Below are 18,918 nucleotides of genomic sequence, written 5' to 3' on the forward strand. Positions count from 1 at the left end.
GGGAGGAAGGGCGGAATATAAATCTAATAAATAAATAAATAATGTCAGGTAATAGTAAGAATCAAACTCTCATGCTTTTAAGCATCCTGTTTTCTCTATGAATATTAAATATGCCTGCTAATATTTCTGAAGTGTTTCTGGCTTTTTTAAAAAAATGATACAGACTAGTTATTAAATGCCAAATGTTTTCACCAAATTGCTTCATAAACATTTTGTTATGTTTTATTGTAAAAATATATTCTACTTCCCTATCATGGAATGGATTCTACGGTCTGCAGTTGGAAACAGAAACGGGCAGAACATCCTACTGGTTAATGTTTGGGATCTTTTTTTTGTATAGCAGTCCAGAAGCACCCCATAATAATCAGTACTGAAGGAACAATGAAAAGAGGCCATGGCTCATGAAGCACTCCGAGAAACTACAAAAGCATGCAGTCAGAATGATCAAATGCCTTCATCATCCAAACAAAAGGGATGCTTCGCAAGTAACCGTTTCAGGATGTCACAATATGAATTGTCTTAAAGGCCTAAATGGTACCAGAGAGAGCAATGCTATGCTCCCCAGGAGGGTAGCTGAGGGGCTGTTGGGTGCTGCAGAATTTCCCCTTCACAGCTGTAGGGCTTCCTTGTCCTGGCAGAGGAAAGCTCTGCTGCCATTACTCCTTTACCAACAGTGTTCCAACAGCAGCAAAACTAAAAACATGAAAGTGTGGATAAAAAACAAAAGGCAAGTTTTGCACTGCTATAGGGCTCCTACTGGCAGGAAGGGTGGGATATATATCAAATAAATAAAAGTGAGTGTTGTTAGCTGCTCTGGTAGGTGAAATAATTGTCCACACCATCTGCTAGCTTGTTGACCTGGGCAAGCAACCTCTTTTGGGTAAGTAGATTGCTAGACCCTCTTGCTCAGACCATCTGGTGTCCAACAGACACGTGACACAGGGTGGATTCATAAAATGCTTTCTTTATTGATTCCCTTCCCCCACTTTTCCCCCAGATTGCAGCTCATAATCAGTCACTCTGTCACACAAGTGGAATTGCTAGGACAACAGAAATGGAAACTTTGCCTAGCCTCGGAAGACTACCATGAGGACTGCACAGTTACACTGGTCCTGTCTGAATCTCTTGCAGCAATATGGATAGATAGAGACCAGCTCTGGGAAACTTGAATCTTGATTACTGTAATGCATTCTATGTGGGTCTTCCCTTGAAGATGGTCCAGAAACTTCAACTAGTGCAATACTGCTGGAGTATTGACTGTCACTTCTGCACAAAGCCATGCAACACCCATTCTGCAGTAGCCCAATTTAAGGTGCTTGCTTTGAGTTATAAAACCCTAAATGACCTGAGATCCAGGTACTTGTTGGAGTGCCTTTCCCTTTATAGACTGGCTCAGTCCTTGAGATCAGCAGGGGGTACTGGTTTGGTCTCCCACTGATGGGTGTGGTCGACTACGTGGTGACTAGGGTTGCCAGGTTCCTGGCCTGAGACTGATCCTGTATCTTTAGGAGAAGAGAAAGTCAGCCAAGTGCAGGTGTTCTTGCAACACTGTAACGGGAAAAACTGGGCCTGGCAACCAAGAGGTCTTCTGTATCTTTAAAAGTTGTGCAGGGGAAGGGAGAATTCCACCTTGTGGTTTTTCTCATTACAGTGTTGCAAGAACACCTGCACTTGGCTGACTTTCTCTTCTCCTAAAGATACAGGATCAGTCTCAGGCCAGGAACCTGGCAACCCTAGGACACAGGAGAGGGCCTTCTTTGTAGTGGTGCCCCACCTGTGGAACTTACTCCCCTGGAGGCAAAGATAGCTGCAATGTTATTAGGGTGGTATCCATCTAAAGTCTTGTGCTAGCACAATGAAACGTTTCATCACCCGTATGCATCCCCTGCCATCCCCAAATCTGTTCTGGTGGGTTGAGGAACCTCCAGAACAGATTTAGGGGTGCACAGGGGGGTGGAGAGGGGGAGAACATTCCGTTCTGTAAGAGAAAATCCTAGTTTCCAATGCCTAGTTAAAACACATTTGTTCTCTCAGACTTTTGGAGATATCCAAGTTACTTTGGCTTTAACTGGTGCTTATGGTTCTAGTCTGTCTGACCTGCTTTCTTTACCTGAAACTCTTTTATATTGGATTTTAGTTTACTAGTATTACATGGTTTGATTCATTTGTATTACACCTTGAAATATTATGCCACAACTAGGTCAGCCTTTCCTAACGTCTGGGTCCCTAGATGTTGTTGGACTACAATTCCCATAATTCCTGAGCACTGGCCATGCTGGCTGGGGCTGATGAGAGTTGTAGTCCAACAGCATCTGGGGACCCAAAGGTTGGGAAAGGCTGACCTAGAGAAAAGGCTTGGTACAAGCATCACATGGAGGCCACTGTAAATGGCTCCAGATGGTGATCATTGCTACCTGGCAACCTGTTCCTATGCAGTGGCTCACCAATGACTTAAGGTGGAGGAGGGCAAGAGGCATTTCCAATTGTGTTTGTGTGTGGGAATCCTATTTGGTTAGTGAGTTGCTGCATATGAATATGGACAGCAGTTTATGGTAACTGTAACATAAGGGGTGTCTACTAAGACAGGGAAAGATAGGTTCTCAAAGAATGAACAAAGGAAGGAAAGCTTTTTTGAATCAAAATGTGTATTTCTGGAGAGCAAATGCACCAGGATGGTTTGATAGCATATAGAGAACAATTGCTTATGCTAGCATGGTGTTGGAAGAGGAGAAGGGTTACGGAAAAGGGGAAATAGAACTGCTGTGTGCAAGAATTTCACCTCTATTATCCTAACTTAATCATGGATTTTGCCCAGCTGGACAACCATGGAGAGGAGCTATTATAACTTCACAGGCTTTCCAACGAACATATACAGAAAGCTGCAATTTGCTGAGGGGGAGCCAAGAATCCAAAAGCATGTTCAGCTTTTATTTCAAAGACATAGATCCTTATTAAGCTACCACTGGGGGGAGGAAGCAACCATTTTTGCTGAACTGCACTCCCCCCTACAGTCATTTTGCCCCCTTGAACATCTGCTCTGGAGAGCTGGAGTACCCTCGAGAGCAGCATGCGAAGCAGCACACACAGGAAGGAGAGACTGACAAAAAAATGCTACCTCACCCCCAGGTTCCATTGGATCCTATTTTGCTCTATGAATGAAAGGACCCTTTCCATTCATGGAAGGCTATTTAAGATCCAAGCCAAAGAATCTGTGAGCTATTTTGCAACAGCATAATAACAAATCCTAGAAATTAATGATGATGAATGAGATGTTCTGTGTAAAATGACTCTAACTATGCTTTTTAAAATAGATTTTCAGTCATGGAAAATTCTTTTCTGTTGTTTCTGGAGTCATTTGTGTGCTATGAAAAAATAAATAGGGCTGTTTGCCTTTAACATTTTTGGATGACTTAGGGGGCCATTCTTGTATGTTGATAATGCAAAGGATACATTTACTAAGTCTTCCTAAAGCCCCACCACTGTGCTTGTGTCAGAACAAATCAAAATGGCTTCGTTTTATGCTTTTCCTGCCAGGTTAAATAATTCTAAAGACAAATGTGCACGTACGTGCATGTGCATTTTTTAATATGCATTGCTGAGATCCAAATATCTTACTCTGTATGGTGAAGCCTATTTATGTACTGTATCTCAGAGCCGCCATTTCCCTTACGCAAGAATCTCACATCCTGAAAATCAAGTTGCACCCTCAACTTGGGGAGGGCGTTCGGTGCATCTGTAGTTCCTGCACAGTGTGAGAACCTGTGCAGTGAACTGAATGGTAGGAGAAAGTCGCCAGATGCCTTCAGAATGAGAGTCTGTAACTGGCAGAAGACTAGCCCTCCCTGGGTGTGAGGCAAAGGGGGAATAGATGGGCCCTGTGTGAAAAAGTTTGAATGGGTATGACTGTTCCCAATTCTTGGAGAGGCCTTTTGGGATAATTGGCTCCAGCAGGCTTTATTGGTGGGCTTGTGTTGGGTTCATATCAGCTGTTTAGGAGGAGTCTTAGTATGGAGGAACATGGGTGATGCCACCCCAATTTCAGTGATCATGAGTAGAGGGAAATATAGCCATGGGGATGTGGTGAATTACCATAGAAGATGAGGGCAAGGCTATCTGCACCTTGTTCCTTGCTGCCTCTCCTCTCATGGATGGGTTCCGCGTTGCTCATCTGCTCTGCCCACTGGTCTGTGTGTGTTGTTGTTTAACGCCAGATTGGTACACAATAAGACCACTCTCATCCATGATTTGATTGTGGATGAAGGTGTGCATTACTGAGACCTGGGTAGGTGAGCTGGGAGGAGTTGATCTCACCCAGCTTTGCCCACCTGGATACTCAGTGCAACACCAGCACAGGCTACAGGGACGGGGGGGGGGAGGAGTTGCTGTGGTCTACAGAACTTTCATCTCTGTCACCAGGAAACCACTCTGTCTTGGAGCTGACTGTGAGGGCCTGCACCTGGTGTCAGACTGAGGAGATGGTAAACTAGTGTTGCTGCTGGTGTACCGTCCACCCTACTGCCCATCAGCTTCTCTGACTGAGCTGGCGGAGCCCATCTCGGCTGTGGTGTTGGAGGACCCCAGAACGATAGTGCTGGGTGACTTCAATGTCCATGCTGAGGCTGCCTCTAGTGTTCTGGCTCGGGATTTCATGGCCTCCATGACGGCCATGGGGTTGTCTCAAGTTGTCACTGGCCCGACGCATAGGGCAGGACACACCCTCAATTTGGTTTTTGCTCCAGATAGAGGAAGGGGTGGTCTGGAGATAGGGGGATGGATGTCACCCCATTGTCATGGTCAGATCACTTCCTGGTGAAGTTCAGACTTATGGCTCCGATCTTTTCCTGCAGCGGTGGTGGGCAGATTAAGATGGTCCGCCCCCAGAGCCTAATTCCTGGATTCCTGAATGCCCTGGGGGAGTTCCCAGTAGATAGAGCAGGTGACCCTGTTGAAGCCCATGTCACACTGTGGAACAGTGAGGCACGTCGGGCTCTTGACATGGTTGCCCCCGAGCACCCTCTCCGGCATTGTGGAGCCCGGTCTGCACCTTGGTACACAAGTGAGCTAAGGGCAATGAAACAGGCTGGACGACGGCTAGAGTGCAAGTGGTGAAAGATGTGCTGTGAGGATGAATGGGCACAAGTAAAACACCCTAACTGTGCCTACTGTGTGGCAGTGAGGGTGGCGAAGAAGGCTCACTTCTCTGCCTCCATCACATCCTCAAGTAGCCGTCCGGTGGAGCTTTTCCATATTGTCAGGAGTCTGTTGACATCAACTCCAGGAAATGGAGTTTTAGACCCTTCGGAGGCCCACCGTGAATTGTTTGGTAGGCACTGGTGGGTAAAGTTGCTCGCCTCCGTAGCAGTCTTGATGCCCCCTCCACATCTACTGTAGTCCCCAATGAGGTGTCCAGTGCAACATCTGCTGCAACTTCTTGGGAACAGTTTCAGTTGATGCAGTCTGATGACATGGACAAGGTGCTTGCGATGATTCGGCCAGCAACGTGTCCTCTTGACCCTTGCCCTTCTTGGCTTATTAAAGGTTGCTGAGGTGTTTGACCAAGTGGATCCAGAGTGTGGTCAATGTATCATTGCGGGCAGGAGTGGTTCTGGGCACCTTGAAGGAGGCGGTGATCCGACCACTCCTGAAAAAGCCCACCCTGCACCCATTGGTTTATGACAACTACCAACCAGTTGCCAATACTCCCTTTTTAGGGAAGGTGATTGAGAGGGTTGTGGCGCAGCAATTGTAAGTACTCTTGGATGAAACAGATTATCTTGACTCATCCCAGTCTGGGTTCAGGCCTGGTTATGGGACTGAATCGGCCTTGGTCGCCCTGAAGGACAGGGGGAGTGCGACCCTGTTATTCTTACTTGATCTCTCAGCAGCTTTTGATACCATTTACCATGGTATCCTTCTGGGAGACTTGGTGAGATGGGTATTGGAGGAACTGTTTTACAGTGGTTCCGATCCTATCTCCAAGGTCGCTCTCAGAGAATAGCATTGGGTGACTGTCTTTCGGCCCCCTGGCAGTTGTGCTGTGGGATGCCGCAGGGTACCATCTTGTCCCCCATGCTGTTTAATATCTATATGAAGCCCTTGGGACCAGTCATCAGGAGATTTGGGGCGAGGTGTCAGCAGTATGTTGACGATAACTAGCTCTATTTATCTGTAACATCTGAATCGGGAGAGGCTGTGCAAGCCCTGGACCGGTGCTTGGACTCAGTGGTGGGCTGGATGAAGGCCAGTAAACTGAGTCTGAATCCTAGCAAGACGGAGATGCTGTGAGTTGGTGGTTCCCGAGTTTGGATAATTGGTCAGTTGCCTGGTTTGGATGGGGTTGTACTCCCTCTGAAAGAGCAGGTCCATAGTCTGGGGGTGCTCCTGGATCCATCTTTGTCGCTAGAGGCCCAGGTGACCTCTGTGGCTAGGAGTGCCTTTTACCAGCTTTGGCTGATAAGACAGTTGCGGCCATTTCTGGACTGGGATAGCCTGACCACTGTTGTCCATGCACTGGTAACCTCTAGGCTGGATTACTGTAACATGCTCTATGTGGGGCTGCCCTTGAAGTTGGTCCCGAAGCCGCAGCTGGTGCAAAATGCAGCTGCGAGACTGCTCACTGGGGCAGGGTATCGCCAACATGTCACTCGGCTGCTGAAAAAACTGCACTGGCTGCCCATTTGCTACCAGGCCAAGTTCAAGGTTCTAGTTTTGGTATACAAAGCCCTATATAGCTTGGGACCAGGATACCTAAAAGACTATCTTACCCCTTATATACCCAGTCGATCACTGCACTCTGCAGGTGAGGGCCTCCTGCAGATACCATCTTATCAGGAGGTCCGTTCTGCACAACATATGAAACAGACCTTTAGTGTGGTGGCACCTACCCTGTGGAATTCCCTCCCCTTGAATATTAGGCAGGCGCCATCTCTGTTATCTTTTCGGCGCCATTTGAAGACTTTCCTCTTCCAACAAGCCTTTTAAGTTGAGACCTATCCCAGTCTGCGTTTGTGTTAGAATTGCTTTTAATATGTCTTTTAATATCTTTAACCCTTTTTTAAAAGATGTTTTTAAAGGTTTTTTTAAATGTTTTTAATGTTTTGTTTTAATGTATTTTAAAGTCTTTTTTCTGATGTTTTAAAGTGTTTTTAGTGTTTCTGTTTGACGCCCTGGGCTCCCGTTGGAAGGATGGGCAGGGTATAAATAAAAGAATAAATAAATAAATAAATAAAAGAATAAATAAAATGTGAACTCCTGCTTCATATAGTAATGAGGCTCCTTCATTGCCGCCTTGTGCAGGCAGGCAGGGATTTGTTGCGGGAGGAGCTGGGGAGGATTGGGGGAAGGGCAGCCTTCATTTTTGGTGCCTGTAAATCCAAGAACAAATCTTGGTCACAGCTCGTGGTTTGTCTGGAGTGAGACAAGCCACAATTCCTGGTCCACATAACATGCTACGCCAAACCATGGCTTGGCTCAAAGCAGCTCAGTAGCAGCAGGACCAGAGAAAGAGCAAAGCAGTCACAATGTCCTCTCTGGAAGCTCACAAACTGACAACTACCTAAAAATATGGCATTGACAACTAATTAACTACATTTTGTAAAAGTATTCTGGAACTACTTTTACAACTACTTTGAAGTAATACTTTTCATATATAAATTTCCACATCCCACAATTTGAAGTTATTAAATAGGACAATTTATTTTTTTTTTAGTAAAGGGACTTCAGGCATTTATTTTAATCACAAAAGTTGTGCAAATTGTTCTATACAAGTTGAACTGTAAAGGAGAAAAAACAAAAAGTAAAAGCAAAAAATACACCATGACTCCAGGCTTTGTAAGCAACACACACAAAACTCACAGTTGTCTTGAATTTGCAAAGAATATTTCCAGATATTTTAAAACTTGCAGAACCTTCTTTCTTGGGTGCTTGAGTCCTATAAGTAGTCAACGTTGGCCAGCAGACTATGTACAGGCCTTGCCTTCACTACCTTCTTCCTTGACCAAGCTGAACTGCTAGAATATTTTGAGTGCAGCCTGCTCTTTTTGGAAAGCTGCAAACTGAGCATGATTGTAGCAACTAAAGGCTCATCCACATGGCAATTTAGTGTGTGTCTGGTGCTACTGCCATCCCTTTGTAATTTGCATGCTTCACATGATGTTGCAGGCAAGCAGAAGCTATAATGCAGTTTTCCCCTTTAAATCTGTATCAACCCAATCCAATTATAATGCGAAAAGGAAAGGAAAAACCATGTCAGCTTCGCTGCGCTGCTCCGTGTAGGTGCTTTGCTTCAATTTTTTTAAGGCCCCATCGCCTGCTCCTTCTCTCTCGGCCACTTGGAAAAGCTGCCGCAGCCGCTGCCTACTTTGCCTTTCACTCACTCCCCCTCTAATCAGTTTCATGTAGTTTTGTGTAAATTGCACCCAAGGCTCTGCTTTAGCCAGAGACTCCTGCGATTGACAAGAAACAATGAAACTGATTAAAAAAAACCCTCCCCTTCTCTATTAGCAACATTGATACTCCGGAGGGAGTAAACATGTAAAATTGGGGGCGGGGCCACAAGGAAACAGTGATACTAAACCTTTCCAGAGGAATGCCTACTTGTGTGAAAGGAAAACAGTGGATTGGAAGCTACCATTGAGCAAGAAGTGTGGACCGTGAAAAGCTATTGTGAAATAAGCTTTTGTGAAATAAGCAGCTTATTTAGTACGCGGTTAAGCTCCCATGTGGGTAAGCCCTAAAAGTGGGAATTTAAGGGGCTGACACATCTTAATTGCAGCTAACTGCAGTCATATTTGTGTTCTTCTCAGTAACTGATTTGGAATTTCTGTTGGTATTTGAATAAAGTTTTCAGTATGATAACAAATGACTTATTGAATTCCTTCAGTATTATTATTATTATTATTATTATTATTTATACCCCACCATTTTTCCAAAACTGGAACTCATGGCGGCTTCCAGATAAAAAATACATATAATTAAAAACATACAAAGTCTACATTAAAATAAGGTTAAACTATTTCCAATATTAAAACCATACACACATATAGCTAAAAAAGTTCAAACTGGTTTAAAAATGATATAATAGACATTAGCAGTGCAGCACCCTTCACGCCCTATCCTTAGCCTTCAATTCCAAAGGCTTGTTGGAATAGGAAGGTCTTTGATTGTCGGCGGAAGGACTGCAAAGAGGGGGTCATTCTTACCTCCCTAGGAAGGGAATTCCAAAGCCTAGGAGCAGCCACTGAGAAGGCCCTATCTCGCGTCCCCACCAATCGCACTTGTGAGGGTGTTGGGACTGAGAGAAGGGCCTCTCCTGAAGATCTCAGGGCCCGGGCAGGCTCATACAGAGAGATACGGTCTGATAAATAGCCTGGACCTAAGCCGTATAGGGCTTTATAGGTCAACACCAGCACTCTGAATTGTGTCCAGAAACAGACTGGCAACCAGTGGAGCTTTTTTAACAGGGGGGTAGTACGGTCCCTGTAACCAGCCCCAGTTAGCATTCTGGCTGCAGCACGTTGTACCAACTGAAGTTTCCGAACAGAGGCAGCTTTATGACAGAATTTGCACTCCATGGGTCCCCCCCTTTAGGTTCATAAAAATGTCCATCCTTTAGCCAAAATGCTATGCACAATTTATACCTGGGAGTACTTTCCATTTAAAAGACTTATTCATCCGTGCCATGGTCCCGGAGGAGTCAGAGGAGAGGATGAGCCGGCCAAGTCTAAGGCTGCAGTGCCACAGGCTAAGGACCAGACTGGGCTCCTGACATTGAGCCTGAAGTTATTGGTCTGGAAGTGGTAGGCAGGAGTCTGTCGAACCAGAGCCAAGACCCTTACAAACATCTTCCCCTAAGCCCAAGGAGTTGAGTGCCTGCCTCGTGATCACATCTACTCAGTGATGCCACATTACAGCATCTATGTGCAAGACTTGAGACTAGACATAAGAATTCTCATGCCATGTTAAGCGTTATTTATTTATTTATTTGTATACCACCCCATAGCCGAAGCTCTCTGGGCAGTTTACAGTAACTAAAAACATTAAAAACAAATATATAAATTTAAAACACATCTTTTAAAAACAATTTAAAAGCTTTGATACCAGATAATCTATTTTTTGTAATAAAGGTCAACTATGCATGTAAACTACAAAACCCATGATGCAGCGTGACTGAGAGTGAAATGTGCACATTCAAAAATAACCAGGGCTTTTACTTGACATAAGCAATTGACAATAGCAGCACATACAGAACCAGTCAAAATGCAAACAGTAGAGGAACATTTTGTATAATTCAACTGATGGGGTCAGGAAAATGGAATTCAGACCAGAATTCTGCTGCAAGTTTCATTTAAGTGATTCTGGTGGTTGTGTCTGCCATTAATGATGGCTGCTTCCTCTTATAAAGGGTTTATTGTCTACTTCATAAACTGTCTAAAGACCTAATAAGAATTCTTATAGCAAAGATGCCAGAATGAACAAAGAAAGATTGATATTCTAGGAAGACTGAAGTTAGAAAAATGTTTCTTTTGTAAGGTAAGGAGATTTTATAAATCATTTGTGGAGAATAAACATCAACGCCCATGAGGTGGTGGAGTTAGTGGGAGGTGGTTAACACAAATGGCAATTACACTAATGTAAACATTTATCCCAGACCTGTGAAAGCAAAATTCTTCTTGACTTCTTGGAGGAAAACAAAGGACATTATATTTTAGATAAGTGATCTACTGAATACAGCAGAAATAAGGAGGGTGGGCAGTCTGCTTGAGTTTAAGCACAAAAAGGTTGCAACCGTGCCCTCAAAGGGCCAATTCAGAAACTGTTGAAAAGTCCTTCCCTCCAGTCACTTTCCATACAGTAGGCACAATGTAAAAAAAAACCCCTCATCAAAATGTGTGTAGCATCCCCACACCATTGCCAAGAGTATCTAGGGATGCGCAGGAATAGTGTGGAGATGGTGTGTGCTTTTTAGGCCAGTTTACAAAATAAGAGGCTTTTACACATTGCACATACCTGGCAGCTATCACAAGGAGGCGGCTCTCCACAAGCTTCGCATGTGGACTGTGTAGCCTATACATAGGGACAGGTGAACCTGTCAGATTTGGTTTCTCATTTTTCTGAACTTGTTTTAAGTTCAGTCCACATTTCCACAGCAGTTTGTGATTTTTTGTTAGTCCTCATGAAAATCCATCAGCTTTAATGTGTCTTTCTTCTTATGTATGCATTGTTGGGAGGATTTTCCCCTGACTTAATGATTTTTTTGTGTTATTTTGACTAATATATGCATTGTACGCATTCTTTCTTTAAGATAACATTTTTATACACGTTATTTGGGTGGAGAACTGCAATGTAAAATTTGAAGAAGAGTAAATTTTAAAGGATAGCTGGGTTTCAGTTTGTGTGTTGTTTCAAGACCTGCAAATTAGTTAGGTTCACGTTAAAATGCAAACTGAAACGCATTTCTCTCTCCCCCCCACTATAAATATGCCCTCAGTCCCATTCAAATAAATGGGATATAGCTAGTGCTGAACTGAAGTATTCAGCCCAGTCAAATTTTGTAAGTTTTAGGAGTGGGGTGGACCCTCCCGCAGATTGCATTAATGGGGGGGTGTCAAAATGTTCATCTTACCTTCATATATTATTATTATTATTATTATCATTATTATCATTATTATTATCATTATTATTATTATTTAGATTTACTAGATATATCCTGCCCTTTCTCCCAGTAGGAGAGAAATGAGATGAGATATATATGAGATACCAAGGTTTCTTTCTCTTTCTCTTTTTAACCACTAAAACGTCTTGCTGCCATTTCAAGGAGCAGCTCAGCTTCTCTTGGCTGAATTCCCTAAGAAGTGATGCTATGTTGCCATGTAGCCACTAACAGACAGCATGACAGGGCTGAGCTGCTCACAGATGTTACAGATGAGATGGATGAATTTGTTAATTTTGGTATCTCACAGTTTCAGTTTTAAGTTTCCACATTTCTACATCAGTTCGCAATTTTTTTAAAAAAGTCCTCATGAAAATTCATCGGAATTGTAGTGTGAATCTATCCTAATATACACATTTTGTAAGCAATTTTGTTAATACTGATGCAAAGCAATTTCCCCTAATATAATGCATTTCTAAACTTTATTTTCACTCATATGTATATTTTTATGCACCTTTTACTCTAGTATGTGCAGTTTTGTATGCATTCCTTGGCAGGAGAACTGCATTTCAAGATGCAGAGAAGTGCATATTTTGAAAGTTGGCTGTGTTTTGGTTTGTGTATTGCTTCAGGAAGTGTGAATTGGGTTGATTTGCCTTTAAATGAAAACTGAATCAAATTTCTCCTCCGTCCCTCCACATATCCAAGAATGGTCCTTTGAGCCACGCTGTAAGATGTTACTGGACTACACCTCGTACCATCCCTGACCGTTGGCCATTCTGGCTGGGGCTGATGGGAACTGGACTCCAGCAACTTCTGGAGTACCACTAGAACGCCAGCCCTGAGATAAAACTTGACCCACTCTACTGAACTCTCTTTTTCCCAATTGAAATATAAAATTGCTCCCCCAAATGTTTGGCATTCACTATTCTGTACCTTCCATAACCAAACTGGAACAGACTTGTGAATGGGCTCCTCTGGGTGGTAGCCAAAATAGTCTTCTCCCTATTTTAGCAACAAATATACAGTAGCTGCATAAATAAGCACATCTTCTTATATGGAACAGAAATACCTAGACTTGGGATGGCATGCACTTTTCAGTGCTGGTTCAATTTTCTCTCTGTCACACTTCTTCCCATTACAGCATGTTTGCTATTTGTGATAAATACCCAATCTGCAATAACAAACAAAAAAAAAAAAGCAGCAAATGAATAGGAAATCTGGTGTCAAATTTGAATTTTGCGAAATTCAAGCACATCCCTAACCTAGACTAAGATGAGCTGGCCTTATAAAGGTTAGTAGAGTCCACTGCTCTGCGTCAGTTGTGTCCAGTGCAGCTGAAGGAAATCAGCTTTATCCTCCAAGGATGTTGGAAAACAACAACAAAAAGATCAAAATGATCAACTGACTTCAGGCTGTTCACAGCTGGAAAGAGAAACTGTAGGGAAGAGAATATCTGGGAGGCTAATTTTGGAAGAGACAGAAGCCACTTCACACCTTACATGGAAGCATAGGTCCATGGGTGTTTGCTGCCTGGCACAGACATAGGCAGCCCCTCAACCAGTCAGGATCATATGTCAGAGAGAACCACAGTTAGCCACAGCTGCCTGTATTTTAGGGATGAATATCTTCCTTTTGTTGGAATGTATGAGGTTCAACTCCAACTTGTGTGTTCAGGTTTCACAGGTTACATTTTTACTGCAGCAAACATCAGCTGTAGTACATGTATTAAACTAGAATGATACAACTGTAAATACATATATTAAACCGGAATAATACAGCGGCTATTAGCATGGCACCTACACAAGGATGACACACAAATATGTGAAGCATTCCATTTTTTAATTTTATTTTTTGAGATGTATATTTTTAGGACCCTCTCTATTCTTGTGATTGTGATTTGTTTTAAACTGTTTTTAATGTTATATTTTAAATTGTTGTGACCTGCCTTGGGACCTTAGGATGAAGGTTAGATGATGATGAGATGATGATGATGATTGATTAATAATAATAATAATAGTTCCTTTCAACATTGCTTCAATAGTGGTTTGGAGGCCTCTGGAGCATGTTCATTCCAGTCATGTTAAAGCCACAGATCTCATATGAGGAATCCACACAAGACAGCATTCATACTGCCAATGTAACATTGAAAAGAGCCCTTTAAAAAGGCCTAGAATCACTTGAAAGAATGAAAACTTCTTCATCAGGTGACCCAGCAGGCCCTTATCCTGCTTCAAGTGTAAACTTGAAATTATCTGTTGTCCAGAGCACTCTGGCACTCAGGTCCTACTTGCTGGCTTCCCATAGGCATCTGAGAGAACAGGATGAGGACAAGATGGGCCACTGGCCTGATCCAGCAGGCTCTTCTTATGTTCTTATGTCTGCAGTTAGAGAACCCTCATGTGCCGTAACTTCTGGCACTAGGAATGTTTCCAGAGCATGCAGCCTTGATGACTTGGCTCTAATTCTTGCTTCAGGTAACACCTCCCCCCCCAAAAAACCACAAAGCGATCATTTCAGATCTTATGGCTGCAGGCATGAGCCACAGGCTCTGGTGAATATCTTGGCCCTTTTTTGCTTTTTCATTACAGGAATAGTTTTACAGGAGAAATTAATGGGAAATGACACCCAGGAATGTGGTTGGAAACTGAAGGGCAAATTGTTGATTTAAAATACATTTTCCGTACTTCATAAAATGCACATAAAGGGGAAAAAGAAACCGAAATGTTTTGGAAGTAACGGGCAAGCCTCTTACAGTTTGGTTCAGATAAGCACTCAGAGGCTTGGAAGCAAATGCATAGTTCTTGGAGCTGATCTATTAGCCTAGAAGCTCCATGGAAACAGACTCCCCAGCCAAACTTCTACTGCTGTTTTGTTTCCACTCTCAAAGCTGTATCTCTTAACCTGCTTAATTCAGTTGAGTCTCCAAAGAAATCAGTGCATCTGCTCCAGAATAAGAGGTTTAAGGACAGCAGCCACCCGAAACATGAAGAGGATCATTAGGCAGGAGGGGAGGGGGATTAGCTTAATCAAATCTAACGGTGGTAGCTTTCTTCCTCTTGATGTGTTTATGTAGACCCTAATCCCCCCACCCCTCCTCTAGGATGCACACCCTAACGTGGTGAGGGGGTTTGAGAGTGTTGAAGATGCTAACAGCGATGCCATCAGGAGTCTAGACCAAGAGGCTAGACTCCTAGGAGGGGCACCCAAGGTGGAATGGTCAAAGCTGAGACACCAGACTAAGATGCATCCAAACGCAGAGGAAGGCAATGGTAAACCACCTGCGAATATCTCTTACCATGAAAACCCTATGAACAGAGTATCCAAAATGCAACACGAGATAGTGCTGGAAGATTAGACCCCCAGGTCAGAAGGTGCTCAACAAGCTACTGGGGAAGAACAACGGACAAGTACAAGTAGTGCTGTCACTAATGACGCAGCTAGGTCAAAGCCAAAAGCACAGAGGCTGATGCGCACAGATGTGAAAGGAGAGTCCGGAGTTGTACGACGCACACAATAGGAACATGGAATGTGAGAAGCATGAACCAGGGAAAGTTAGAAATTGTCAAGAAAGAAATGGAACACATCAACATTACAATACTTGGTGTGAGCGAACTAAAATGGACTGGAATGGGACATTTTCAATCAGGCAACTACAAAATATTTTATGCAGGAAATGAGAAATTAAGAAGAAATTGGATTGCTTTAATAGTGAGAAGTGATGTAGCAAGAGCAATTAGGAGCTACAATGCAAGGTCTGAGCAAGTTATATCAATGAGATTAAATGGGAAACCTATCAATATAACCATCATCCAAGTCTATGCTCCAACGGCAAACGCAGTACAAGAGGAATTGGAGAAATTTTATGCAGAAGTACAGGAAGAAATTGATCACACACCAAAACAAGATGTTCTGATAATCATGGGGGATTGGAATGCAAAAGCAAGGAACAGAGAAGAATTAGGAATTGTGGGGAAATGGGGCCTAGGAGACAGAAATGAAGCAGGAGAAAGACTTATTGAATTCTGTGAAGCCAATAATTTGTTTTTTGAGAACACATTTTTTGAGCTACAGAAGGGACAACTGTACACATGGACATCACCAAATGGTCAATATAGGAATCAAATTGATTATTATTTATTATTATTTAGTTGCATTTCTAAACCGCCCTATAGCTAGCAGCTCCCAGGGCGGTGTACAACATGATACAACCACAATATTTAAAATACAGCAAGTGTGTATTGCGCAGACAATATAAACATTATATAAACAAAGTGAAAGAAAACTAAAAAAAATAAGATTAAAAGCTTAAATACTTTAAAATGCCTGGGTGAAGAGGTGGGTTTTTACCTGGCGCCGGAAAGATGACAGAGAAGGCGCCAGGTGTATCTCATCTGGGAGGGCATTCCATAATTCGGGGGCCACCACTGAAAAGGCCCTAGATCTTGTTACTGTTCTCCAGGCCTCTGTATGGGTTGGGACCCGGAGAAGGGCCTTAGACGTCGAGCGGAGTGAACGGGTAGGAACATAGCGGGAGAGGCGTTCCATCAGATATTGTGGTCCAGTGCCATTAAGGGCTTTATAGGTAAGGACCAACACTTTGAATCTGGCCCGGAAACATATTGGAAGCCAGTGCAGTTGGGCCAGAATAGGTGTTATGTGGTCGAATTTCTTCATCCCAGTAAGAACTCTGGCCACAGCATTCTGCACTAGCTGAAGTTTCCAAATCGTTTTCAAAAGTAACCCTACGTAGAGAGCATTATAGTAATCCAATCTAGAGGTTACCAGAGCGTGAATAACTGAGGCTAGGTTCTCCCTGTCCAGATAGGGTCGTAGTTGGGCTACCAGCCGAAGCTGGTAGAACGCATTTCGTGCCACCGAGGCTACCTGGGCCTCAAGTGACAGAAGCGGATCTAATAAGATCCCCAAACTACGGACCTGTTCCTTTAGGGGGAGTGTAACCCCATCTAGGACAGGTCTGACATCAACCATCTGAACAGAGGGCCCCCCAACTAGCAGCATCTCAGTCTTGTCAGGATTGAGTTTCAGTTTGTTTGCTCTCATCCAGTCCATTATCGCGGCCAGGCAGCGGTTCAGTACAGCAACAGCCTCACCTGAAGAAGATGAAAAGGAGAAATAGAGCTGCGTATCATCAGCATATTGCTGGAAACGCACTCCATAACTCCTGATGACCTCACCCAGCGGCTTCATATAGATATTAAAAAGCATGGGGGACAGAACTGAGCCCTGCGGGACCCCATACTGGAGCACCCAGGGACTCGAGTAGTGTTCCCCAAGCATCACCTTCTGGAGACGATTCTCAAGATAGGAGCACAGCCACCGCCAAGCAGTGCCTCCAACTCCTAACTCCGCGAGTCGCCCCAGAAGGATACCATGGTCGATGGTATCAAAAGCCGCCGAGAGATCAAGGAGAACCAACAGAGTTACACTCCCTCTGTCTTTCTCCCGACAGAGGTCATCATACAGGGCGACCAAGGCTGTTTCTGTACCAAACCCCGGCCGAAAGCCGGATTGAAATGGATCCAGATAATCAGTTTCATCCAAGAGGGCCTGGAGTTGGCGAGCGACCACGCGCTCTAGAACCTTGCCCAGAAATGGAACATTTGCTACCGGCCTATAGTTGTTAAAGTTATCAGGGTCCAAGGAGGACATTTTTAGGAGCGGTCGCACTACCGCCTGTTTCAGGCAAGGTGGGACCACTCCCTCTCGTAACGAGGCATTAATTACCTCCTTGGCCCAGCTGGCCGTTCCATTTCTGCTAGCTTTTATTAGCCACGAGGGGCAAGGGTCCAGAGCGGAAGTAGTCGCCCGTATCTGTCCAAGCACCTTGTCCACATCCTCGAGTTGTACCAACTGAAACTCATCCAATAAAACAGGACAAGACTGTGTTCTGGACACCTCATTAGATTCAACTGTTACAATATTGGAGTCAAGGTCCCGACGGATGTTTATGATCTTGTCTTGGAAGTGCCTCGCAAACTCATTACAGCAGGCTATTGATGGTAATATTGCGTCCGGAGAACCAGAGTGTAAAAGTCTCCAGACAACCTTATAAAGTTCCGCTGGGCGGTTACAAGATGACTGAATGGAGGTAGCAAAGTATTGCTTCTTCGCCATCCTCACCGCCTTCACATAGCGTTTCGTGGAGGCCTTCACAAGTGCATAATTACAGCCGTCGGGAGTTCGTCTCCATTTACCCTCCAACCGTCTCCTTTCTTGCTTCATCACTCTTAGCTCCTCGGTAAACCAAGGGGCCAACTGAGCTCTGCAATGGAGAGGGCGCACCGGGGCGATTGTGTCAACTGCCCAGGTCATTTCCGTATTCCACAGAGTGACCAGGGTTTCGACAGGATCGTCAGTTTTATCAGCCGGAAAATCCCCCAGAGCCCTCTGAAATCCAGGATTCATTAGTCTCCGGGGACGGACCATCTTAATTGGTCCTCCACCCTTGCAGAGGGGAGAAGACGATGTGAGTCTAAATCTCAAGAGGCGATGATCTGTCCATGACAAAGGAATAGATGTAAGATTCCTCACTCCCAGATCACCTTCCCCCATTCCAGTGGCAAAAATCAAGTCTAGAGTATGTCCTGACACATGCGTCGGGCCAGCAACAAATTGAGACAGCCCCATGGCTGTCATGGAGGTCATGAAGTCCTGAGCCGCTCCAGAGGCGGCCTCAGCATGAACGTTGAGATCCCCCAATACCAAAAGTTTGGGAGATCGCAAGACCAAGTCCGAGACCACCTCTGTCAGCTCAGTTAGGGAAGCTGTTGGGCAGCAGGGTGGACGGTACACCAACAGTATTCCCAGTCTGTCTCGCTGGCCCAACGTAATGTGCAGACACTCCAGGCCATTAGCCACTTGGATGGGGTGCCTAACAAGAGAGATGGAACTTCTATAGACCACAGCAATTCCCCCTCCCCGACTCTCGGATCTACCCAGATGCTGAACTGAATACCCAGGTGGGCACAACTGGGAGAAATTAATACTTCCCAGGTCGCTCACCCAGGTTTCGGTAATGCATGCCAGATCGGCCACCTCATCCATGATTAAATCATAGATGAGGGAGGTTTTTTTATTTACCGATCTGGCATTAAAGAGCAGCAACTGGAGATCCGAGAGTTGGCTGGTAGAACTACCAGCAATCCTGTGGATGTGAGGAGGACCGGAACACGGCACAGCCACCAGTTGTCTGGGCCGAGTTCCCCTTAACTGGCAAGTCCTCCTCACAGTGCCATACCTCCCAT

The 18,918-nt window shown here is 44.3% G+C and overlaps 1 pseudogene; it reads left to right on the top strand.

The window, feature by feature from the left end:
* The first annotated feature begins 13,399 nt into the window (after positions 1-13,399).
* LOC133384737 (U6 spliceosomal RNA) lies at positions 13,400-13,494 on the top strand (annotated as a pseudogene).
* Positions 13,495-18,918: the final 5,424 nt, after the last annotated feature.

Source organism: Rhineura floridana, chromosome 4, assembly GCF_030035675.1.
Source record: "Rhineura floridana isolate rRhiFlo1 chromosome 4, rRhiFlo1.hap2, whole genome shotgun sequence".
Classification (NCBI taxonomy): Eukaryota; Metazoa; Chordata; class Lepidosauria; order Squamata; family Rhineuridae; genus Rhineura; species Rhineura floridana.